At 45.1% G+C, this 27,137-nt stretch overlaps 2 long non-coding RNA genes across 4 annotated transcripts; one reads left to right on the forward strand and one right to left on the reverse strand.

Annotated features, from left to right (window-relative positions):
• The first annotated feature begins 9,386 nt into the window (after positions 1-9,386).
• Positions 9,387-24,648, forward strand: LOC140582359 (uncharacterized). 2 transcript variants are annotated; one of them, XR_011985298.1, is made up of 3 exons: positions 9,387-10,547; positions 11,206-11,295; positions 24,568-24,648. It is a non-coding gene; the product is annotated as an uncharacterized lncRNA (long non-coding RNA). The 2 variants fall into 2 exon arrangements; XR_011985299.1 differs by lacking the exon at positions 24,568-24,648 and adding an exon at positions 12,352-12,627.
• On the reverse strand, positions 12,531-17,226 carry LOC140582358 (uncharacterized). 2 transcript variants are annotated; one of them, XR_011985297.1, is made up of 3 exons: positions 16,526-17,223; positions 15,376-15,462; positions 12,531-13,612 (listed from the first exon to the last, which is right to left on the reverse strand). It is a non-coding gene; the product is annotated as an uncharacterized lncRNA (long non-coding RNA). The 2 variants fall into 2 exon arrangements; XR_011985296.1 differs by having other exon boundaries at positions 12,531-15,462; positions 16,526-17,226.
• Positions 24,649-27,137: the final 2,489 nt, after the last annotated feature.

The following is a 27,137-nucleotide window of genomic DNA, read 5'->3' on the forward strand; positions in this document are numbered from 1 at the left end:
AGGGATGACCAGGAATTCGACTCCTGGCCCAATGGCTGGCCATCCATTTGGCGGGCTTTCGGAAGGGGGTCTGTATCAGTCCTTTTGAGATTTATGGCCCGACTGATTCTCCCTTTACTGATGATTTTCATTAAGCTGTTATAACTTTTGATACATCTACTTTTATGGTAATCACTGACCAGATTTGCAATCAGGGGTGATTAACAATCAGTTTGACACCAAACATGCCATACCAGCTTCACAGGTACATACCTCATACCCTCTGTATTAATTGATTAAACAATTAATTATTTTATCTATGTGACTGATTCACATCAGGATACAGGTGTTTTGGGTTGCACCTCAACAGATGTTACACTTTGTGCGGATATTACATCAAATATTCATATTACAAACAGCACATCTTATCCATAGATAGGCGTGGCCATTAGTTTGTGGTAATATCAATATAAGTTGCACATCTGGAAACAACATATTTTGTTTAGTGTGGCTTATGCCAATTCATCTTCTCCAGAATGGATAAGATACACCTTAATTCAGTTCTTTTAACATAGCATGGTAGAAACAAAGAAACTTGGTGACTGTCCACCAAGATCAGATAAGGACCACAAAGGAATGTTGGAAGAGAAGGGGGGGGTTTTAACAAAGTTAGGACACATTGGTTACACTAATTTTCCAGATTCTTCTGGTATACCATGAGAACATATATACAATGGTAGCTATACCTATCTATTTATTTAAATTTATATGTGTTCAAGTACAAAGGGGTAAAATAGGTGATACTCCGTGAACATGGTTATAAGGGTGGCACACAAAACACTAAGATTGTCTAAGGACACATACAAACATAACGTATCTGTAGATTGAGACTAGTAGTCGTGAGTAAATCAATATACATTGTATACAAAAGCCAAACTTAAATGAAATTTCCTTTAGGGTGTTCGTCTGTTGGGTGAGTGAGATGTAAGGCAGAGTGTATGTGGAGGGGGGTTGTGTGCCAAGTCAAGGGCAATAAAAGTTGGAGTACTGGCCTCCCTTGTTATCTGTGTGTATGTGTTCGTGTGTGTAACCCCCCTTTGGTGCCTCTCGTACCAGGCTCGGCCTTGTCTCAGGCCACCTGGAATTTAGGCCCTGTGATATGTGCATGTGTGATCCTACATATCCCCCCTTTCGGCTGATGATGGCATTGCCATCATTCAGGCGACGGAAGTTGAAACAGGATCACCACCATGCAACGAGGCATTGTTGACATCCCATTGTTTGGCACTCTGGGTGGCACAGTGACAGGATGGACAGGGAGGAGGCTCAGGGGCTGGCGCCTGGCTTCTGGGACCGCGAGGAGTGGTAAATCCTATGTCGAACAGGGTGCCAACGGCTGCTGCAGCTCCCAGCAGGGTGCTCAGGAGCCTCTTGGGCCGTCGATTGGACTCAGCTTGGGTCTCGGTCGTTGGGTTACTGCTCCAATCTGTGGGTAGTGTCAGCGGCAGCATGATGCAGGGCCTCCTGAGTCCATCTGACACCTGTCCCACTAGTTTGGGGTCTCTCGGGCAGGTAATGGCTCAGTTGACATCGTCCGACGAATATTCTCTCTGTGTGGGTACAACAGTTGGTAATCACGAGACCGGGCTGTCCCCGGAAGACGGTGCCAGGCGGAGGCCCAGGGAACGCCGTGTCAGACTGGAGCCTCAGCCTCCTAGGCAGAGTAATGCTAATAGCGGGGGCAGCATCATCCTAGTAATAGGGGGTAGAAAATAAAGACCAGATTAGGAGTGAGGTGGTGAGTCGAGACTCTGAATGTTGTGCACACCGGTGCAAAAGAGAACAGGAGAAAGAAATAGTGGGCAACAATTCTTGGCCAGAGAACAATTGCAAAGAAACAAACGGGACAAAGAAAATTGCAAAACTGGATCCTCTTCAGTAATTTCCCGGGCACGCGTGAGCCACCCCAGGTCCTTACCAAAAACAACAACCAAAATAAAATGAAAAGCTATCAAAAGAAAGAAACAGATAAGTACAGCAAAAACTGAAAAGGTCACCCAGATATCAGTAGTCAGGCCCACCACCTTAATCTACCCTATCTGTGACCATCTTTCCTCCCCTTTCTCTTTGGTCTTTCTCCTTGGGAGTTTGGGGAGATTTCAGACTGAAAAGATGTCTTTCTTTTGGTTGGAATGTGGTTTATTCCAAGCTGCTGGCTTCATCTTGAGAAGACTGGTTGGTGGGTGTTTCAGGCTTTCTCTGGGCTTGGTATTTCTTGATTTGATTCCGATGAACCCGCTTGAGGCATGTTTCGTGGGTGCCTTTGTTGGTTCGGATTCGGTAAGCCACAGGTGACAGTTTGTCCACGATCTCATGTGGTCCCGACCAGCGTGGTAGAAGCTTCCTGGAAAGTCTTTGTGCTGAGTTTGGTTGCACAAACCTATAGTACCAGATTTTGTCTCCCACTTGGAGTTCATCTTGTGAGGTTTTCTGGTCATTGTAGGCTTTCCTGCCCTCTGCGGTTCTTTGCAGGTTTTGTTGGGCGAATGCAAAGGAAGCTCTCAAATGCTGGTGCAGGCTGTCCAGATATTGTTGTGTGGTGTAGGCTGTGATGAGATTGTTGTCACCAGGTTGGTAGAGCAGGTGGAGAGGGAGTGTCATTTGTCGTCCTGTCATCAGTTCGAAGGGGGACACTCCTGTGGACTTGTGGGGTGTGGCTCTGATTGCCATGAGCACCAGAGGCAATTTCACATCCCAATCTTTCTGATTGGATGCCACATATTTCTTGACCATACCGACGACGGTTCTACTTGGCCGGATGCCATAGGATGGTGGCTGATGTGGAACTGGGCTTTGATCCCCAACAGTTTCCAATTGTCCTGCATCACTTCGGCTGTGAAGTGGGTGCCTCGGTCTGAGTTGACTTTCAGTGGGAGGCCAAACCTGGAGAACACATGGTTTGTGAGCAGATATGCCGTTGTCTGGGCTGTGTCATTGGGTGCCGGGAGGCATTCTACCCACTGACAGGTGACTGTGAGGAAGTATTTGTTTCCGCGAGCTGATCTCGTCAGGGGTCCTACCCAGTCAATCTGTAGATCTGACCATGGGAAATTGATACCCCGTCGCTGCAGAGGGGCCTTGTGGTTTGGGTTTGCTGGTTGAAATTGGCAGCAGACCAGACATCCTTTCACATATTCTGTTACATCCTGTCGCATGTTAGGCCAGTAGGCTACTTGACTAAGTGTCTCGTAGGTTGTTTTGGCATTGCGGTGTCCTGCACAGGGTGCATCGTGGGCGTACAGTAGCATGACCCCCCTTTGTGCCTGAGGGACCACGAGCCGTGGTGAAGTGTGGGCATCAGGGACATCAAGAGGTACGCCCTCGGCAAGATGAAGAAAGGGTAAAGCCATCATCAGGTGATGGAGGTCAGGAAGGGATGCCTGATCAGTTGTGGAGATCGAGTTAGCAGAGAGGTCGCGGAGGTGATCGCAGACCTTGTTCAGCACAGCATCAGTGGGCTGGAGAGAGATGATGTCAGAGTTGGAGACCTGAAGGGAAAGTTCTAGCAGTGAGGCCTCTGGCATCGAGGTAGGTGCTTGGCTGTGGCTGCAGGTGACAACCTGGACGACATGGGTGGGTGGGAGGGAGCAAAACTCCCACGAGTCACCGTGCAGTGGTCCTGCTTTGGTGAGTGCATCCGTGTGGTCATCGTATGTCTTGTCCAGTCCTAGGAGTCTGGAATGACCGCTGACCTTCTTCCAATAGATCTGCGTGTTGCGTGCGGTAATCAGAGCATCGCACGTGTGCAGGAGGTCTTGGTGTTTGACTGGCTTGTTCCCTGATGTCTTGAAGCCATTTTGTGTCCAGTGAGGGAGATGGCACATGAAGCTGAGACGTGCATAGCTGAAGTCTTTGCAGATCAGCAGGTCCTTTACTTCACGTTCGGAGGCCATCTCCAGGGTTATTAAGATTGCTGCCAGCTCTGTGTACTGCGATGTGTGAGGACCAAGCTTGAGCTGTTGTGGTGGGACAGGGTCGTCATTGAGCCACAGAATGCCAGCTCCAGCTTTCAGGGTCCCCTGATGTTTGAATGAGCACCCATCTACATAAATGGTGATCATGTCTTGACAGACATTTTTCTCAAAGTAGTGGTGTCGCGACAGTTCCATTGGTGTGGGCGTGTCCAAAATGTTGGGTGCTGCTGGTCCCTCCTGAGAATAGCTGTGGCAGCTGGGTGACTGTACTGCGTCAGGCTGGGCAGTTATAGCATGGATTGTCAGGTGTTGGTTATCAGCAAGCTCCACGTGACATACAGTTCCTTTTGTCACTGGTGACTCTTCTACTTCCATGGTCATTACCACATCTGTGACTTCCATGCCTTGGGGCCACATGCCTTTCGTGATCTTGGGGCAGAAGGATTCCAAGGTAGGGTCCTGCCTGCACAGGAAGGAGTCATGATGCTGGTATGGGTCTCTTGTGTCAAGACACTGATCTCCTGCTGCGTTCTCTCCATGGTGTGGAGTGAGGTCCGAGGAGACAGCCAGGGTTTGACATTCCCATGTGGCTGTGTCAGGTGTCCACAGTGGCAGCGGTTCTCTAACTTGAGCCCAAATTTTCTGACGTTGGAAGTCTAACAATGGCTCGAACCGGTTCAGCAAATCTTTCCCAATGAGGAATGGAATGGACTCAAGTTGGGAAATGTATACAGGGTGCATTACATTCATGGGGCCGATGGACAAATTGAGGGGGATCGTGTGATCCATCCTGGTGCCCAAAGCTAAATACGCCTGCACGTCCAAAGAGCATTTCCTTGGCTGGAGGGTTTTGTTCTTCTGGGCGGCTAGGTGCTGCACCTGGTAGAAGAGACTGGCTGACATGAGGGTGATGTCTGCTGCAGTGTCGATGAGGGCCTCGAGGGTGAGAACATCTTCCAGGGTGATGGAGAGGTAGAATTTCTTGGCTACCCCCTTTCCATCAGGTCACCCAGAAGCTGTGGCACAGGGGCCTGGCCAGGAAATGGTGAGGCGTTGCCACAGTCAGATTGGTGCTCTGAGTCAAGGCACACAACCAGGACAGTGCTGCCGGGCACCGGCGGGGGCTCATCCCCTTGATCAAGCTCTGTGTTGGTGACGGCAACATCAGGTGCTCTTACTGGGCATGAGTCAGCAGCACTTTCTAATTGAGGTGGGACTTCTTCAGTTGTTCCAATATCTCTGGTAGGGAAGGCCGATGACTGTTGAGCGTCATTTGGGGCTGACCTCTGAGGGAGTTTGTAGGCATTGTCTGGTGTGGGTTCAGGTGAGGGTTGTGGGGTCCTGCGTGATTTGTGCTTCCGTCCTAGTCATTTTGGATCTTTCTTCCGAAAGTCCTCTTGACTCTTGAGGGGATGCTGAGTAAAGAAATCACGCAGCAACTGTAGTAGATTAGACTCCTCTTCTTCCTTGGTTCATCCAGGCCTCGAGTCTGGATTGTAACCTCTCCTTCTGTCTTGCCAGTTCTGTGGTGGATTCCGTCGGGAACTTGGGGGAGAGCTTGGCTTAGGAAGCTGGTTTCCCTGTCGGTCTCTCCACTTGTTCCATGGCTCCATTGGTCTTAGCTTACCCTTGTTAGGATAGCGCCGTGTCTCCCACCAGTCTGGCTGAGTCTTTGACTGCTGTGGGGGCGCACCAGGGTAACGCTCACTGTGGCTCAGTCCTCGGTCGTGGATTGGTGTTTGATGAGGAGGGTGGCCACCTTCCAACGCTAGGTTGGGATCTGTAGTGCCAAGGTTCAGCACTGCCGGAGCCTTGGTTGCCTTCTCAGCTGCTGCTCTTTGTTTGTGGTACGCCTTGATCGCCAGGTCTTGCAGTTGTTGACTTGTCATGGTGCGGGGACAAGCCATGAGCCCCAGGTAGTGGTTAATGGTTGGGTGGAGGTTCCGAAGGAAGAGAGCCTTGAAGTTCGCATCTTCTTCAATGTCTGGCTCATTTCTGGACCCAAAATATACCCGACGAAGGCGATTGTAGTAGGCTTGGGGAGCTTCTTGTCTGCTCTGTTTAACATCAAAGGCGACGGCGATACCTTGTTCTGACTCAGGATCAGCGAACTCTCGAATCAGGGCTTTGTGTAGCAGCTTGGAGTCTGCCTTGATTCGACTGGGCTGTCGATCCAGGAAGCTGCGGAGCTCCAGACTAGATGTGATCCTGATGAGGTAGACTCTGTCCTCATTGGTCACATTGTCCAGTCTTTGGAGGTGGAAGTCGATGTCCTGGAGGTAGGCGTGAATGTCGTGGCCTCCTCCGGGATTTGGGGTAAACGTGTTGATATTCTGAGCTACTTTATCAAGCTCCTTTGTGGTAACCCGGTGCTGGTGTAGCGCTCGCTTTGGTAGATCTGTTCCATCTGGGGTGTCTTCTCTGAGAGAGACCTTCCAGGCGATTGGTTCCTCAAGGTCCGGTGTTGGGCAAGGCGGTACCTTGTCCCAATGAGAGGTCCCTTGAGCGCGGTCTGAGTGCCTTGGGGGAGACAGCATTGTTGGAGAGGAAGTCGGTGCCATCACTGAATCGTAGGATGTTCCAAATTCTGACTTCACCTCATATGCTTGCTTCAGTCCCCGTCTCAGCTGGTCAATCTCTTCTGCGTCAGCCCAATGTTTCGTTCTGGCCTCGGTGAGCTGTTCTTGGGAGCTGATCAGTTGGTGATTCAGCTTGTGCAGGCGTCTCTGTGCCTCGGCCAGATGGTTTTCCAGGGCCTGGATCCAACCATCCTTTTTCTTGAGCTCCGCGTGGGCTCTGTCCAGCAGGGTGTCGGCCTGGTCCAGTCCGGCTTCGAGGTTTTCTCTGGTGGCTCTGGCTTGCTGTTTTTGCTGGTCAGCTTCAGCTCTGAGCTCTTCCAGGGCGTGTTGAAGCTTTTTGCTGGTGTGAGGCCTCTCGCCTTCTTCCGTCTCCTCCTCCTCATGGGGTGGAAAGCTTCTCTTTTGGAGTTCTTGCTTCAGGTTCCCAATGTGATGTTGGGCCTGGACTGCATCTCTCTGTGCCTCTGCCAGTAGTCGTTGGGTGTTTTCCTCCTGCTGTTGGAGTGCTTGCACCCTTTGCTGGAGACGGGACGTTCCCTCTTCATTCATCTTCAGCCTGGCTAGGAGTTTGTGTGCGAGGGAGCCGAGTATTTTGGTTAGCTCTTTACTCCCGCATTTCTGAGTGGGTGGCATGTCCATAAGTTCGGCAATGTCGTCCTCAATTTGGTCAGCTTCTTTGGACCATGTGAGATCGACATGACCGGGCGGCAAGTTGGGAGTCACATCTTCAGGCCAGATACCAAAGTCTTTCCACTGGTCCAGTGGGCTTTCCATGTGGGTCATTGTGACTCGGTCAACAGGAGGGTGGCCGCAGAAATCTGTTACTCAGGCTGGGTGTTGCCTAGGTGGGAGGCCTAACACCTAAATCTGGGCAAACCAATTAAACCAACAAAATAAAATAAAGTAGAACTGGGGCCTGTCAATGGGTAACTGGAAGGGTGTAGTGAACCACGGGAATAGTTACCCACGACAAAATAAACAAACAAAAATTGTTCCCTGGGAGAAGTTGTTGCAGGTTAGAACAGTGTGAGTTACTCTAGGGCCTGAGAGATGCCCTAGTGAGGGGGAAAGGATAAAGCCTTATCCTGGAAATTGCAGATCTGTGGCTATTGACAGTGTCAGAAGACCACAGGAGAAGTTGGGAACAGGAAATGAGAAATAACAGCTTCAAACCAATAGGACTGCATTCAAACGTAGCTTGCTGTTGCAGATCAGATTATCCCTGGGTTGGGCTCTGTTGTACAACTCCGCTTTGACCAGAAGGGGGACCACTAGCAGGTTCTGCTTTATTTGTCCCTATATGAGGTGTTGCGGTGTTAAGCTAGTCATGCAGTTAGAGAGGTTTGAACGCTATCAGGTGTCCCTTCTGTGTAGGGCACGTCCCACAAGCTCAATCCCAGCCAAGCAGGCCCAAGTCCAGCTCCCACTCCCCCGATCCCCAGCAATGTCAACTCGGAAGGGGGTGTTCTGTACGCACAAATGAGACAAGCCAGGTGGGGCTCAGCTTATCGGCTGCACTGCCTGAGACCTGACTCGACCAAGGCTGGCAAAATAGCCTTCAGGTGTCACCCACCCTAGTGAGGCAAGAACCTGTGTGTCCAATTATGTGTGTTGGTATTACCGGTGTTGACCACTAGAGACCCAACTCAGATGTTGTTACACTACTATGGCTGACCACTAGAGACGCAATTTCGAAATGGAGTGGTAGTTCTATGCCTGACCACTAGAGGCGCACTTTTGAAATGGAGTGGTAGTTCTATGCCTGACCACTAGAGGCGCAATTTCGAAATGGAGTGGTAGTCCAATGCCTGACCACTAGAGGCGCAATTTCGAAATGGAGTGGTAGTTCAATGTCTGACCACTAGAGGCGCAATTTCGAAATGGAGTGGTAGTCCAATGCCTGACCACTAGAGGCGGAATTTCGAAATGGCGTGGTAGTTCTATGCCTGACCACTAGAGGCTCAATTTCGAAATGGAGTGGTAGTCCAATGCCTGACCACTAGAGGCGCAATTTCGAAATGGAGTGGTAGTCCAATGCCTGACCACTAGAGGCTCAATGGGACGTTGCTCCCTTTGTGGGGGGGGTCCCAGGTACGTGAGCCTAAGGGGTGGGGTCACTGGTGACCCAGGAGAAAAAAACAAATGGCGTCAGGCAGGCCTTCAGGGCTCTGACCTTTAAGTGGTTAGAGTGGCGTTCGCTGACTGCACTCGTAACCAAGACGGTTGCTAGGCGATTGCCGACGCTAGATGAGTGACATACACTTTTAACGTATGCACACGCCGCTTGCGGCTAACTTCTGTGTCTTGCGCAGTTTAAAACCCCTCAAAATAATTGCTGAAACGAGACAGCGCTCGCGTTACGGCGACGGATCTAAATAGCGAGTTCACTATATCTCGTCACAAATGGTGCTTAAATCCCCAGAGATTGGCTGAAAAGGGTGGGAGGACTGCCCTATAATAATCACTGAATAGCCCTAGTCCTCCAGCTGCAACAGTCAGGGTTCGAATTACGGGGGAGCTAAGGGGAGCTCGGCTCCCCTGAAAAGGACCTGGGCTCCCCTGAAAGCCTACTTTGAGACATTTAGGGGGAGCTCTAAAACACTTTTACATTTTTTGTGTCGCATATAGATTTTGATTTTCTGTACATTAAGGTTCCTGAAATAAATGATGATATTAAAAATGTGTCAATGTTGTGTGTTTATTTGCTCATTACATTACTATTTCCGAACACTATTTTCCGCTGTCTCCTGCTGTGACCATCCATGCGTGGCGGCGCTGCACTGAAATTACCGTATTTTTCGGACCATAAGACGCACTTTTTCCCCCCAGAAGTGGGTGGAAAAAGTCCCCTGCGTCTTATGGTCCGAATATTGCTCTGCTCACGTGCTTTAACCTTCTGGGTTCGAGTGCATTGTACAGCGTACTTTTCGCGTCTATTTCAGTTTATATCTCACTGAAATCTTAATGTAGAATAATGAAAAAACGCTGGCTTCTGTCTTTTCAAAATTACGTTAAATAAAAAAATACATAAAAAAAATCAAACCATGTCACCTTACTTTGTTTTACCTGCATCGGGGGCGTGTAGTACCGCTGTCACCCGAAGATCGCTATTCACATTCTAAATAGCCGCATTAGCGCGTATTCAAATCGCATTCGCATGGTAATTTGCTGAACAACGCAGCGGTGAAACGCGATCTAGATACATCCCCATCAGCGCCATAAAAGGGGGGAGGGATGTGGCCAGGTAAGGATGGTTGACATAAAATATTTTAGGACACTATTTGGTTCAGAATTTTTTTTTCTTCATTTCCCTCCTCTAAAACTAGGTGCGTCTTATGGTCAGGTGCGTCTTATGGTCCAAAAATTACGGTACTACGTTTACGTCACCACTTGAACTTCTCACTGAGTTGGTATTTGAATGTTAGCTTAACTTCAAGTTCAAAACATACTTTATTCGTTTTTTGGAACACTCTGTGGATACTAATAAGAATGTCAAAAAGAAAGCAGCCAAACCTCAGTCAATTTGGATTTACAAAACAAACGAAGAGGAGTGATGACAGTGCAACAGCTACAACTAGCTTGCCGGTGTTACCGCCGCTGCCGCCGCTAAAAGTTGCTGCTAGTGACAGCACCAGCACCGAGGACAGCGAGACTTTGGCGCCAGAAACCACCGCTGCGACCTGCAGCGGACCAGGCGATCATGCAACACCTTTCAACTGGACAACAAAGCAATGGAGTGAGTGGAGAATCAGGAATACATGGCTCTACTCCAAAAATCAGAAGTTAGGATGTACAGTATGCATGGAGGCAAAAAGCCTGCTGCTCGCCGAAAGAGCAACGGGAGTACATCTGTCAGAGGAATGGATGAATGGAGAGGTCAGCAGCGAGTCACAGAATAACCTGCGGAAAAAGATTTACAAGCATCGGGACAGTCACCGACCCTCAACATCCTGGGTTACAGGACGGAAAGCAAAGACAGAAGACCCCAGGCCTCTGTGGTCACTTCTGATTTAAGGTAAGAATCATGGAATTACTTACTTGATCTGTGCGTTTGTGAGGATTGGCCCTAATCCTATTTAATATTGATGTATTTTTTTATGATTGTTATGTGAGTTATTCTGTTTTCATCATGATTTGCATGATGTAGGCCTAAGCGCGGTTGATTCAGAACCGTGGACAGAGCTGTTTGCCCTAACACTGACAACACTGACTGACGCTTGCGTTTTGAAGTAAACGGTTTACTAAGTAAACAATAGGTTTACTGTAAACCTATTGTTTTAAATGCCCGAACATGCACCAAAAGCGTTAAAGTCAGTCAGGGAGGATCGGTAAATACGGCTCCCCCGAAAGCCACTTTGTAATTCGAACCCTGGCAACAGTATTATAATGCTACAGGCAGTGTTTCTTAAAAGGATGTACACTATATTGCCAAATGTAATGGGACACCCCTCCAAATAATTGAATTCAGGTGTTCCAATCACTTCCATAGGTACAGGTGTATAAAATCAAATACCTAGGCATGCAGACTGCTTCTACAAACATTTGCAAAAGAATGGGTGACTCATAGGAGCTCAGTGAATTCAAGCGTGGTACCGTGATAGGATGCTACCTGTGCAATAACTCCATTGGTGAAATTTCCTCGCTACTAACTGTTCCATGGTCAACTGTGGTAGGACACGTAAAATCACAGAGCGGGGACAACGCATGCTGAGGTGCACAGTGTGCAGAAGAGAGAAGACAAGAGAGGAACCAAAAACTCCCAAGTAAGGAGGAAAAAACCTCTGGGGGTCCAAAGTCGACTGGCTGCCCCCCCCCCCCCCCCCCCCCCCCCCCCCCCCCGGGCCCTAACATTAATGTATACAGGACAGAGTGGACGTGCTTGCTAAATGCTGGGTATAAGATGTGACGACTACAGTAGTACTTAGCAATACGATGTTGTAGTATTTGTCTGAATCTCAAATGCCACCAATGCATAGTCCAAAATAGCAGAGTTTAGTGGAAGAATTTTCAAAATTCCATAGAAATACCATAATAAAAACCAAATCTAGAGTGTGGTCAAACAGATGAGTAGGCCCTACGACATTCTGCATAAAGCCAACAGAATCAAGTTTGGAGACTTTCCTGAGAGGATCGCTATAATTCTCCATATGGATATTAATTGATGTGCATGCATGTGAATAGCCGTCAATATTTGATGGGTCGGATGAAATATCATAACAGCTGTTTCAGATTTAGTATCAGAATATAGGGTAGCACAAAATTATGGGCAGGTGTTTCAGATTTAGATCCATTATGTAGTTCACTGGTTGCGCATACACAAACCCTCCAGGTAAAATGTTCTGCTGGGTAGGAATTTTATTTTTTTTTCCGAACACCACTCCCACCCATTTTATCAATATTTCCCGATAAAATTGGCCAAGCGGGGGTTTGAACAAAAATATGATGCCATATATCACCATAATACTGCCTAAGGCTAGCCAGCACCCTCCCCCCCTTATCTTTTTCAGCGTCCAAGTTGCTTAAGGTAGGGTGTCTGTGCAAAGCTTACCCAAGTCGAAGAGTCCATCCGTCACTGGCAGAATCCTGTTATCTAATGTATGATATATGTCATTTATGAATAAGTGGGGTTATGCTTCAAAATTAAACTTGAGTCGTCATTTGTTTTTCTACAAAGCCATAGTATTTTGTAAGATTTAGTATAACCAAGGGTTGAACTTAAGAATTTTAGCTACTAGCTAACTGGGCTATTTCAGTAAAAATGTAGTACAACATGTAGTTTTTACTAGTTAGTGGAGTAGTGTTCATTTTATTTGTCTCAGGTAAATACCAGGAACAGGTGTGGCTCATCAGAAGCCAAGTGGGATAGAAAACCTACTGGATAGTAGCTCTCCAGGACCGGAGTTGGAGACCCCTGGGCTATACTGACCCACTGTGATATCATACTATGCCCAGTATCCTGAACAAGAATGCTAGTTCCTTAATTCAAAAGACAAAGAAGTTTTTAAAATTGCTGAAAGTGAAGCGGTTTTTAATGAGATACATTGGTAACATTTTTACACTCGCATCTAAAATTAAATAAAATTCAATTAAAAACAGTGAATATAAATAGATAACATAATTAAGCATAACATTAGGCCTAAGAATTATAGCGGCAAAGAATTTTAAGAGTATGGATATATTTAAAAGGAAAACATGACAATAGGAATGTATAGTGCCCTACGCATCTCTGTTATAACTGCATCCACAAGCTAACAAAAAAGCTTTTCAGGTACATTTTATACCATGTTTTTAACGTGTGACAGTGTAAGTCATTTACTCATTTATTTGCTGTTCCCTGATGTTTTTATCACACGAGTGCTTCAAAGTGGAAAACTGAGCAAAATTATCAAATTGTTAACAGAAAACAGGTTCACACCTGCAAACACGTTCAATATTTACATCCGTTCAATAGCCGATATTCACATAGCAAAAGTAGTACATGAAAACAACGTATTAAATTTTTTTTTTTTTACATAGGTTATTTTACATACGTATGTGCTGTTAATTGCTTGTATGTACTGATGCATAATTTGCATTGTTGTAAATCTTCAGGTATTGTGATTTTAGAGATTGTAGTGAAATTGCAGCTTTGTCACAAAAACGAACAGCAGAACAGATCAAAATGTGAGTGACAGATGAGCGTAGAGAGCGGAAGTGTAAGACCAACTGTGTCTTTGAGTAAATACATAGACAGCTGTCAGCATATGCATAACTGAGTACTCTGAGTACTCAGTAAGTACATCCCAGTAACTTCTCAGGCTTCTGACTTATCCTTCTGCTTCTTGCTCTTCTTAAGGAAGGATGGTGCCTTGAATTTCTTTTTCTTCTTGGAAGGGGATTTGGAGGGGGAGCCCTCTGGGGTGGGGCCAGTGGGCTTGGAGGGAGGCGCGGCTGGGGGTGCTGTGGGTGGGGCAGGCGATGTCTCGTTGGTGGACAGAGCCTTCATGCTCTTCTCCAGTTCCTCCTGCCTCTGGTCCTCCTCCTTGCCATTCTCCAGCGGGGTCTTAGATGACTCCGTGGTTTTATTCAGGTTCACCTCATCTGGTAGCGTGTGATGCAAAAGAAATGAACAAAATCTCCTTGCATACAAGCCCCTTACCATCCACTCAGTGTCTTAGTCTGCAGTTCTCATTATAAGGTTCTGAACAGTCAATGGTTTCTCACTAGTGACACAAGACTAATGAGAACCAGGGGGCTTTTCTACCTGTCAGTACATCAGGACACACAGAAACAGACAGACAGAAGAGAGGTATACAGCTGTGGAGACAGGTGAACAGCTGGTTATGCCAACACTGACAGCATGGACCTGGCAGTTAGTGAGACACAGAACAGTGATCCAGAAAAAGATCAATATAAGATGTAAAAAGACAAAAATTCACATGCTGACCATTTTAAGAGTAGTCTTAATGCCTAATGAGCATTTTCCCTCTTAAACTGCCATTTGACTGTGAAATACGGCTTTCACATCTCCTGATGGCTTAATGCAGTGGTTCCCAAACTGGGGGAGCGCTCCCCTAGGGGGGCGCAGAGGTATTGGGGGGGGGGGGTACCAATGGGATAGCCTCAGGGGCAAAATAATCTCTTCACAGACTGGACGATTAAACAAATAAAGCAACGCAACATTACAGTAAATAACAATATATAAACCATTAACTTACGTGTACTATTAGAGCATTTATGTAATTTATTTAAACTTTATTTTACCAGGTAAATTAACTGAAAACCAGTTCTCACTGCTTTACGTGATTTTCGGGAGAAATAGCAGATAATGCATCGGAACTTCCTGGGACACAAACGTCACGTTCTTCAGCCAATAAGGGCAAAGTTGTGTCGTCACGGAGGCAGTTCCAGTTTGTTCAGCCGGCTGAGAGGTGCTGTACCATCTGTCTTAAGTCGTCTTGCTCTTGCAAGGTTTTTGCACCATGTGACATGGTGACGCGTGACGACGTTTTGCAGCACCGGACAATAAAATCTAACCATATCATGAAAAATGAGGTTTAAAATTTTCTACATGAAGTGCAGGGAGACTATCAAATTAATGGGTATGATTTAGTGTTGTTTTGTGCTTTGGTATAGGCTGAAACCTGCGGTTATCATTAAAAACAAAATGTGGTAAATGTAAGACAAACTTTAATTTGTGTACGCCGATGAATATTAACAGGAATGTTAAATCTGCATTTGCATAATTTCAAACTTATGCTGGACTTTTATTTTTAATTGATTGCTCTTTTTTCTCCCACAGTGGTGAAATTGCACCATTTGTATTTTGTAATTGCATTTGTTTCGCTCAATTAGAAAAGGGAGTTGTATTTCAAATAAAGTTTGAATGCGGAGGGGGGCTCAATAATGTTCCTATCTAGAAAAGGGGGGCCCTGCAGAGAAAGTTTGGGCACCACTGGCTTAATGTATGATTGTTAAAATGGATCTGTATCCATTTGGTTTGCTGTGTGCCTCATATTTGCATAATATTAAAAATGCTAATTTCCAAAAGACTGGGTATACACCAATAACAGTATGACTATATAAGCAATAAGCCAATTATCTGCATGCTTTCACTATGAGCCACTATGAGATACAAGGAGCCTCAAATGCACAGACTTGATAGAATGATTTTTGCTCTTTCTTGCAGACATCTTACAGTCCAGCTACATTTCCTTTCTTTGCATGCATGCAGTTCCTCTGTAGGGATCCTCTGTTGCCTGATCTCCTAAGCCTGAGAGTGAGGGGAAAACGGCCAAACACAGCAGAACAGTGATGCTGACCCAACAGGTGATGCAACAGCCTTTTTGCATGCTGGGTCTCACCTGACAAAGGAGGGTTAGTGGGGGAGGGGCACTTTTCTGGGGAGGAGGCAGGGGGGGTCCCCTTCTCATTCACCAGCTCCTCCCCACCTGACACAGAGTCAAGGAGAGAGATACATATAAAATCCCCATGTGCATGGAGCTGGGTAGGAAAGTGAGGGGGTGCAAGTGGAAAGTGAAAGGAATAATGTTTAGACTTTGTAAGTGATGATTAAGGGTGGGGGGTGGCACGGCGGGGCAGTGCTTAGTACTGTCGCCTCACACCTCCAGGACCATCACGGCTCCATATGTGTGGAGTTTGCATGATCTGCCTGTGTCGTCGTGGGGTTTCCTCCAGGTACACCAGTCCCCCCCCCCCACAGTCCGCAAACATGCAGTGTGTGTGAGTGAGAGTGTGCCTTATCTTGGGTTGTCCCCTGCCTTGCATCCACAGCCTCTGGGATAGGCTGCAGACCCCCCCCCCCCCAACACTGAACAGGACAAGCAGTTTCAGTAAATGGACGGATGTATTAGAGGCAGGTGGGGGTTAGTTTTACTCTAATCAAATTCAGAACAGATTTGAATTAAACACCCTTGGGCTCCTCATGCTGCATGTACTTAAAAGGGAATTCCTTCAAAGAAAGTCACACTAGCCCTACAAACCTGGAAGAAATTGGATTACACACCCAGCTGTTTCCCGAAAAAAAAAAACGCTATTCCTCGACATCAGCAGGAGATGCTTCTATTCAGATATTTGATATGTGATATTCACTGTGAATTAATGCCCCTGTTCTACCTTTACCATCACTAATCCTCAGTGTCTCAGGAAATGGTTACTTGGAGTGAACTGAGGAACATATGATAATGGTTGGTTTAAAGGTGTCCAATAGCAAACACCAGGAATACGAAACTACAGAATGTAGCTGGAATTCCCCTTTAAGGCACAATGGGACTCCAGATCCGTGTGAGTAGTGTTTTACTGAGGCCCTAATGCAGTATGTCAGTGTGTAGTTATACTATGGGACATTTGTTGGCCTAACCATCTTGCTCACACTGGATAGTGCATGATGGGTCAATAAAAATGACAGACTTTTGCTAGCAGGCAGACATGGACAGTAAAACACTGTCTTTCATCAGTGCGAACACGACAGGGTTCTGGGTTCGGTTAACGTACCGTCCTCCACGCCGGATTGTTGCTTCCTCTCAACCTCCTGCTTGTACTCCTCCAGCTCTTTATCGGTGAGCTCGTTAACCACGGCGGGTCTCAAGCACTGGAGACTCCCAAATTCTAAATAACACACACACTTGGCTCACAGCGCAAAGCGGTGTTAAACTTGCTTTGTCTAAAGCAGGCACACACATACGAGAAAGATCCTGATAGGTAGCTAAGCTATCGGTCTTATCTCAGGGAGTACAAGCGCAACAAAATTCAGGTTAGAACTCGTAACAAGAATTTCTGTTAGCTAATAGAGAGAGAGAGAGATCTCTGCCAGGATATATAGAAACGGAGAAACTCGTCCGAATCTATCCTGGAAACAACGCGCTATACCTGAGAATCTCGTCAGATATAGGGTTTAAGTTTACTGCAGTTTAAAACGAATGAAACCTAAAATAAAATAACCGAAAATTAAAACAAAAGAAAATAACTACTAATAATAGAAATAAAAAATAATAAGCCCGTATAATCCCGCTTAAATGCCTTCGGACTGCCGTGAGTGCAATTAATCCTCAACTTTGCAACCTGTTCACAGTAGCGCTTATTCAACTGCATGTTCGGTCATAAAAAGTTTAAATTGTGTGCTCACAAAAAGTTTGAACCTTGTGCCCGCGTTCTTCACTATTAATGTAGGAATTATTAGCTCAAATAAATTTTAATATTCTCCACCAATATGTTTGAATTAATTAAAGTTTAATGAATTATTATTTAATGCTGATTATTAATCAATTGTTATGCCGAATGGTCGGCTCCTCCAAACTCAATTGCGGCATCCCTGTGAGTCTGTTAATGTGAGACTTAAATGGGATTCACTAATTACCAGTATCGCTTAGTAACCTGGGTTAGAAGGCTCGCCCAGCGAGCTGCATCACCAGGTAATGTACACGATTGGTAGCGAAGCTTCCCTCACGGCCAATGAGAGAGAGTCTCGCGATGTTTCAGGCGAGTTTGAGGTTCAGAGCGTGTAGCAAGATCGCACAGAGGCAGGAACTTAGTGTGAGTACTCAATGACGGAAGCTGAAGTTGTGTAAAAGACATGCATTTATTCCTAACTAACACTACAACTAACATAAGACAGACATTACACCTAACACAAACAACAAACACGAAATAACGGAATAAAACAAACGATGTAATTATGAAAATGCAATGACCGGATTTAAATGAGTAACCTTAAATGGGAAATACTGTTCTGCAAAGCAAGCATAGTTTGTGGAAACACGACCCTAAAGTCTTATAGCAGGTTAAACAGAACAGCTTAAGTTGTTAGAATGAAAGGAAGTTGATTTACTTGGTTGAAGAGTGGGGGGGGGGTCTTGGCAGTTGATGGCAGAGCTGCTGAGCTGATGGCACTCAGGAAGGCGCGGCGTTTGGAGCAGTGGAGTGGAGTCCCTTTAGATTCTCTCTCCTGGTGAAGCTTTGTCTTGGGTGCTGTTCTCTGTTCAGCTGGGCCTTCACCGGAGGGCTTCTTGTGGGCTTCTCTCCTCCCGGACTGATGTTCTCCTTCGGGCTGGCGGTTATTCTCTGCGCTGGCTGGCGGTTGTTCTGCTCGCCTTTGTTCTGAGGTGCCAGGATTTTATGCTGTAAAGTTCATGAATAGGGATGACCAGGAATTCGACTCCTGGCCCAATGGCTGGCCATCCATTTGGCGGGCTTTCGGAAGGGGGTCTGTATCAGTCCTTTTGAGATTTATGGCCCGACTGATTCTCCCTTTACTGATGATTTTCATTAAGCTGTTATAACTTTTGATACATCCACTTTTATGGTAATCACTGACCAGATTTGCAATCAGGGGTGATTAACAATCAGTTTGACACCAAACATGCTATACCAGCTTCACAGGTACATACCTCATACCCTCTGTATTAATTGATTAAACAATTAATTATTTTATCTATGTGACTGATTCACATCAGGATACAGGTGTTTTGGGTTGCACCTCAACAGATGTTACACTCTGTGCGGATATTACATCAAATATTCATATTACAAACAGCACATCTTATCCATAGATAGGCGTGGCCGTTAGTTTGTGGTAATATCAATATAAGTTGCACATCTGGAAACAACATATTTTGTTTGGTGTGGCTTATGCCAATTCATCTTCTCCAGAATGGATAAGATACACCTTAATTCAGTTCTTTTAACATAGCATGGTAGAAACAAAGAAACTTGGTGACTGTCCACCAAGATCAGATAAGGACCACAAAGGAATGTTGGAAGAGAAGGGGGGGTTTTTAACAAAGTTAGGACACATTGGTTACACTAATTTTCCAGATTCTTCTGGTATACCATGAGAACATATATACAATGGTAGCTATACCTATCTATTTATTTAAATTAATATGTGTTCAAGTACAAAGGGGTAAATTAGGTGATACTCCGTGAACATGGTTATAAGGGTGGCACACAAAACACTAAGATTGTCTAAGGACACATACAAACATAACGTATCTGTAGATTGAGACTAGTAGTCGTGAGTAAATCAATATACAGGGTATACAAAAGCCAAACTTAAATGAAATTTCCTTTAGGGTGTTCGTCTGTTGGGTGAGTGAGATGTAAGGCAGAGTGTATGTGGAGGGGGGTTGTGTGCCAAGTCAAGGGCAATAAAAGTTGGAGTACTGGCCTCCCTTGTTATCTGTGTGTATGTGTTCGTGTGTGTAACCCCCCTTTGGTGCCTCTCGTACCAGGCTCGGCCTTGTCTCAGGCCACCTGGAATTTAGGCCCTGTGATACGTGCATGTGTGATCCTACACCAAGTTGTGATTAAAAAGCAATGAGGCTGCCGCCCATTATATCTGCTCTAGGGAAATGCACTTCTGCGGCCACTAGGGGAGCTCTCACCTTCGCTAAATAATGTTGCATAGTCTAACAAGCTTTATAATCTGTGTCAATGAGCAGTGCCTTACCGGAAATGCTTTCCCTGGGAATTATTGTAAACATGTATCACGTATTATAGGAGAAATACTTGTAAATGAATTAGATTTATTAACTGGCTCCTGAAATAAGGAATTGTAAATGAACTGACCTTAATGAGTATTAATTAAATTAATTCAGAGACATTGCAGTTCATTCCACATGAAAAGTTACAACTTAAGCTAAATCCGCTTAAATCATTTAGAGCATAGTCATAGTGATCAATGAAACACCTATACACACACACACACACACACATATCCTTATGGGGACCGCTCATTCATTTCTATGGGAAAAATGCTAATGCTAACTTAACCCCTACTCAGCTCTAACCATAAGCATACAGTAAGTAGGCAACCAAAATACAAGAGTTTTTGCATTTTTAGTTTTTTCATTGCAGTCACGGATTTTTATAAAATAGAGTTTTCCCTTATAGGGACCAGGACCAGCTACACCTGTACTATTACACAGGCTACATGTGAAGAATGCGAGACAAAAAAGAAGAGCATTTAGACAGCCAGAGAATGTTAACTGCCAGTTTAATTATATTTATTACAGAGCTTATTGAATTGTTCAGTGAAATAAATCCATCCATCCATCATCCATCCATCTAGCAAACGGGCTGGTAGCCTCTCCTCAGCAGCATATGGCACAAGGTTGGTGCTCACCCTGGACGGGAGGCCAACTCAAATGTAATAGTGAATACTGAAAATAGGACAGTGGTGCAAACAGGAGAGATGATTATTTATTAATTTGTTTGTAATTTGATTAATTAATCACTTAATTCACGTTCCACAGCCACTTGTCCCATGTAGGGTTACAGGTCTCTGGAATATATACCTGAAAATAATGGGCGCAATGCAAGGAGGAACCCAGGAGGGGGTGGCAAACCCATCGCATGGCAGGGAATAACCCAGATGGGGACACCAGCCCTTTAGGAGTGCAGGGAATAAGCAGAGGGCGGTGCCAACCCATCACAGGGCAGGGAAAAAGCCAGGAGGGGGTGGCAAACCCATCACAGGGCAGAGAATCTCCCAGGAGGGGCGGCAGTCCATCACAAGGCATGGCAGTTCATTAGATCACAAAAACCTGCTTTGTCAGTTAGACTGCGAAAGGCATTCCTAAAACTCATTTAAAAATAATGAAAAATATTAGAGTAGCTGGTTGGATACAGAACAACAAATTAGGGTTATGAGCATCTCTCCGGGATCCACCCATCTATCTTCTAACCTCTCATCCTGGTGAGGGCTGTGGGGCCTGGAGCCTATCCCAAACAGGACAGGACACGGGGATGGAGTACACCCTGGACAGGATGCCAGTCATACAGAGGACACATAGACACTAATACAGCCAACTGGACCACATCTACCTCTTCTAAAACATCCATATAGTTTCCTGTCTGTTTCTGACAGCTTTCACCATTTTTCTTTTGCTCCAGTTCTTTGTACTTTTTGAGGTCACAGGTTTTAGTATCAGTACATTTGCAATCTAGAGGAATGTTACCCTCCAACTATGAATTATTGTTTGTGGTCAAAATCACCCCATTTGTGTTAATTTGCACAAATTATAGTATAAATCGATATATTCCAGATCAATTTTTAAAGTGATTTCAGGAAAGGCCTGAAATATCATTATCGACCATCATGTGACCCCAAAAGCCGTTGGAAAGCCAGTAAGAGGCCCATATGATGCTTAGAGCTGAAAAAAGGACAATATGCTGTTTTTGTTAAAAATATCACAGTGCAGTTTTTTTAAAAATAAATCAATGGCTTTGCACAAAATTTTTTATGTGTTTTGTCTAATAAAAACCTGAAGTATCTGAACTTGAACCAATACTGAGCAAAATATCACCACTTACTTTTATGAATGTACGCATTATCTGTGATGTAGAATAAAACACTATGGCTCAAGAAAACAGTCCATTTCTGTATTTTAACAAGATAAATGTTAAAGTAAGAAAAGATGACAAAATATTTCAAACTACATTTTAGAACAGCAAAATCAAATATACTGTATACTGATAAAATTGCAAAAACATAAACATCAGTATATCAAACAAATAACACCAAAATCCCAAAGATGAATGAACACTGAACAATAACTAATCACAAACACTGCAAATGCTCTGCACAAGTGTGACAGAATGCAAGAAATGTAGATGTATGTGGTTTGCTAACATAACATACAAGTAGCACAAAGTGTGGTCGTCTTGCATCTGGTGATCCTGTGCGGGGACGTCATTCACAGAAAGCGTACAAAAATGGATGCTGATTTGTAAGTTGGGGCTTTTCTCCTCTATATGTGGGGAACCCCTGTTCAAACAGATGCAATTAACAGGAAACTTCTTCTAACTTAAGGTGTGAACTGCTTCATCTGAGAAAACTAGACTTAGGAAACAGGGAGCATCAGCGACAAGTCAATGACTGACATCTCATACAGCCATATTGCAAACTAATACACACATAATGAGGATACAACATGAAATGGTCTGGGGGAGGGGGAAACATTTCCACATGTAGGGGGATAGAGGCATTTAATTATTTACAGAAAATTCCGTGTAGCCAGTGTAGGAACCTGAGGTCAGTTTAACACAGATCACTGTCCGTGGTGCTGAAATCTCTACTTGATCGGCTGGTGCTGAATGAATAGGACGGCTGGCCAACATATCTCACTGTGTGATTCCACTGACTGGTACCTTCTAATGCATGGGATTTTTAACAATGAGGAAAATAATTTTAAAAAAAGTTATTACAGGAAACAATATTTACATGCCTGTAGCTTTCATCTCTCACGACAGGAAACCCAAAAACTATTACTTTGTCAGGGATCCGGGGCGCGAGAACGAGGCATGGTGCACAGAAAGGGTGGACGATCCACTGGCGGCTCCAAGAACAAAAAGGGGTTTATTAAATAAAACAGAAAACACTACAAACACAGCAAAAACCAAAAGGACCACGAGGGGTCAAAAACTAAAGGGGATAAATAAAGACTAAATAACAAAAACCTAATACACGTTGAACACTGAAAATCTCAAAACCATCAAACAACGACAATCAACAACACACAATCACAATCAATGAACCACTGGGGAACTGAACAGAAGCAGGAACTAAAATACTAAGGGGTAACGAGACTAACACAGGACAGGTGAGGCTAATTAACAAAGACCAGGGAAACAGGGCACAGGTGAAACTAATAAACTCAAAAGGAACTGATAACAGGGAAACTAAGAACTAACCAAGGAAACAGAAACTAACACTGGGGAATTACAGAACAGGTAAAGACACAAGCAGGGGCACAAGGAACACAACCAAATACAACGTCACCAGATACAGGAACTAGAAAAACTCAAATGAAACACTAGGGAGCAAAATACAAAGACAGAGGAGGTGGGACTCAAACACAGGACAGAAGGGTACACACAACTGGATGCTCAACACATTGAGCCATATGACAAGACAGGCAACAGGGGAGAACAAAGACTAACATAAAGAACAGGATGACCAGCGACACCTGCTGGTCAAACGGGGAAGGGACAGAGTGGGACAACAGGAGGGGCTGACCCTGACAGAAATACAGTAAAACCGGTCTAAGTCGACACTCGCGGGACCAGCTTAAAAGTGACGACTTAGAGAATTGAAGAGATAAACCTAAGTCGACACTTCGGCGACTTATGTCTATCTCGCCGTTTTGCCGACTAGTAAATATAACACCATACCTCTACTACACCGCACTATACACGCGAGACTTAAGCCCAGGGAGCGACTAGTGCGATAGGTGGGGATTCCCTTTTTCTACATCGCCGTGGTGACAAGCAGGCGGCGGGAATGCAGCGATTGGGGTGTCGACTTACAGGTAGGAAAATCCATTCATTTGTGTTGTTCGGGATTTAGGTGACGACTAAGGGAATTTGACGACTTACAAGCGGCGATTTACACAAGGAATTTTAAAGGAAACATCATTTGGAAAAATCGGGACTTTTGCTTGAGCGTCGACTTGTGCACATTGACGAGTTACAAGATGGCGACTTAGACCAGTTTTACTGTACATTCATGTTATATCAAGTATATCACATACTCATTTAAAATCACAAAACACACCTGATTTAATCTATATTTTAATTATTTCAATAGTATTGCTTAATTACAGCAGTTAAACATTATCTGTATTACAATGGTACAGAAAAGTTGGGCTTTGGCTTTCCTGAGAGAAGTATGGCCTTGCCAGGATAGATGTCCTGTATGATTTGCGTTCTCTTTCATGCAATTATAGACACGTTTGTATTCATCTTCCTGGAGACCATCCATTCATTTCTGTGGTCAAAACACTTTTTTTAGATTTTTGATTGCAGTCACAGATTTTTTTAAAATTGAGTTTCCCTTTGGGGGACTGAAAAAGCTGGTCTCCACATCGTCAAAATTTCAGGTTTTGTTGCATTGTGGGGACATTTGGTCCCCAAAATTTAATATATACATAATGCGCGCGCACACACACACACAAGTTGGTCTTCTTATCTAAATGGGGACTGTCCATTCATTTCTATGGGAAAAACCCTAATCCCAGTCACGACACACTTAATCCCTACCCACCCCTAACCTTAACCATAAGTAACCAACCCAGATACAAGACTTTTGGCATTTTTACTTTTTTGATTGCATTCACAGATTTTTATAAAACTGACGTTATCCAAATGGGGACCTCAAAAGATGTCCCCAAAAGTAGGGAAATTTCAGGTTTTACTACACTTTGGGGACAGTTTGGTCCTCAAATGTGATCAATGCAAATCCACACACACACACACACACACGTTTGTATTCATTTCTTTGTGTGGACTCTCTATTCGGTTCTACGTGGAAAAACCCGAATCCCAACAATAACAACTTTTACCCCTCCAGCCTAACCTCAACCATAAGTAACTAGAAAAGATACAAGACTTTTGCCCCCCTTACAGCGCCATCCACCTGGCATTTCCCAGCTGGAGGCAAGGCACCGGAGCAGGGCAGTAGTGGGCAAAGTGTCTGATCTCTCCGCAGCTGCCATGGCTTTGCGCGTATAACGTGCATGCTCTGTCCCTCTCTGCAGACGGAGCCCCCACATGCGCAGGTGCAGGTTTGGCATGAAGTGGCTGGCGACCGGCGTGATGTTGCAGACAGGGACAGGATTGTCTCAGTCCGCTCAGCCTCTGCCAAGGCCTTGGCAAGCATGGCCGGCGTCTGCAGCTACATGTGTTGGCACAACCGTTCCGGGTACCGGTGCCCTCAGCGGGGAGGCTTCTGCTCACTCTACCTGGTGGATCCATCGGGTTGCCCCAGGAAGGCACGCTGCCCGACTCCCGGGGTGCACATCCCACGCACTGGTGCTCCTGGCTGCCACTGTAGGAAGTCGTTGGGTCGTTGTATAGGAAGTGGTTGTAGTCTTCCAGGGAGGTTAGTTAAGAATATAAGAGGGGGGAGACAAAAAACCCTAAGTACTAATAAGTGGGCAGTGTAAAAGGCCTACCCTTTGCTGTCTGTATTTAAATGCTAGGAGCAGTAGAAACAAAATTCATGATTTGAGGCCTTCATTTCATCAGACTCATGATATTATAGGACTAACAGAAATGTGGTTGAGTGACAATGATGGAGAAGAATATAATATGGATGGTTACATGTTGTTCTGTAGGGACCAGATAAGCAAGAAGGGAGGTGGTGTTGCAGAATATGTAAAAGAAAATTTGCAGGCAAGGGAGCTCACAGATAATAATAAACCTAGAGAAGCTACAGCACCCTCCACAATTATTGGCAGCCCTTGTAAATATTTTTAAAAAGGGTTAGAAAAAAATCTACCTTTTACTAAAATAGCTTCATCTAACACCGAAAAAATTAGAAAAATCCAACCTTTCATTGAAATAAATTTTTTCGAAGAAAAAAAAATCCATCAAGAAATAATTATTTTTAACAAAAATACTTGAGCCATGATTATTGGCACCCCTGCTTTTAATACTTTGTACAACCTCCCTTTGCCAGGATAACAGCACTGAGTCTTTTATAAGGTTGGAGAATACCAAGCCGGGCATCTGAGTCCATTCCTTTTTAGAGAACCTCTCCAGATCAGCACTCTACTCTTCAGCTCAGTCCATAAGTTTACAGTGGGGTTCAGGTCAGGTGACTGAGATGACCATGGCAGAAGCTTGCTTCTATAGTCAGCTAACTATTTTTGTGTTGATTTGGACATGTGCTTAGGATCGTGGTCCTGCTGGAAGATCCAGTGAAGGCCCAGTTTTAGCTTCTAGTGTCAGTATTGTGTATGAGGGCTTGCTGGGATTGCTGCGAGGATTGCTGGGATTGCTGCGAGAGAGTGGTGTTGAGCTGCAGCGATTGTTTGGGATTGTTTTTTGGAGTGTTTTGAGTGTTTGTGTGCTTTACCTGTTTACGTGGGTGGCTGTTTATTTCTATTTATTGTTCTTATTTCGGTCAGCGTGAGTGCTTGTCTGTCCTGTCTGTTAATTAACAGCGCGATTTTTCTGAGCGGCGTTTTTCTGTCCGCGTTTAAACTCCGTAGCAAACACCCGCGGGGCGATAATAACTAATAATATCTAACGTCGGTATCGCTACCCAGCGTCGGAAAAGGACAGTTGCTCCTGAGCTTTGCTCGGTCGCCAGTCGGGGCCGGGAGGACATTTTCCACTTTTTTCCCGCTCCGGCAGTAGCCTGCTGTGAGGGGGTTTTTGTGGTTTTTCGACCTCCCAAGAGCAACTTCGATTTCGCCTTGTTTTTAGTTCATACTTGGTTCAGGCAGAAGTTCTTCTGGTAAGTAGTAGTAAATTTATCAGGTTTAAAATTTTAAATAAAATAATAATTAAGTTCCGTTTTAACACAAGTAATAACTTATTTTAGTGTACTCCGCACGTTACTGCATTTATTGTTACGCAAATTAATCTTTATAGTTAAATACACTATATAAATTTACTGGGCTGGGAGTACGGGGTCATAGTGAGTTAGTTAATTATGGGGCCGGCTCAGTGTTGCGTTTGCAAGATGTTTGCCCTTCTGGACGTTAGTGTCCAGTCGGACTTCATCTGCGAGCGATGTAAGCTAGTGGACTCACTCATGGTCAAGGTTCGCGACCTTGAGGAGCAACTGGCTCGCATCCAATGCAACAGTGAGTTAGATGAGCTAGTTGATACGCCGTTTAGGGAGATGGTGTGTACGCCACTAGCGGGGGGGAGGGAGAATGAAGAGCAGAGAGGTCGAGAGAGCTGGGTGACCGTAGGTCGTAGACGCAGGAAAAGGCGTACACACGTTACAGAGGCGGCATCACCTGAGGTGTCTGTGTCTAACAGGTTTCAGGTGCTTCCAGCTTTAGAGCCGGAAGGGACTGGGGAGGCAGGTGGGCCCTTGGGCACTGAGGAGCCCCCTCCCCCCAGAAAAAGGGAGGTTGTGGTAGTGGGGGATTCAATTATTAGGGGAGTAGACAGTTATGTGTGCACGCGTGATAGAGGGTCCCGTACGGTGTCTTGCCTGCCTGGTGCCCAGGTAGGAGACCTTCCAGATCGTGTGGACAAGCTTTTGGCCCCAGCTGGGGTGGATCCAGTTGTCGTGGTGCATGTTGGCACCAATGACATAGGCAAGGGTAGAAGGGCTGTTCTGCAGGATAAATTTATAGAAGTCGCC

The sequence above is a fragment of the Paramormyrops kingsleyae genome, chromosome 24 (assembly GCF_048594095.1).
Source record: "Paramormyrops kingsleyae isolate MSU_618 chromosome 24, PKINGS_0.4, whole genome shotgun sequence".
NCBI lineage: Eukaryota > Metazoa > Chordata > Actinopteri > Osteoglossiformes > Mormyridae > Paramormyrops > Paramormyrops kingsleyae.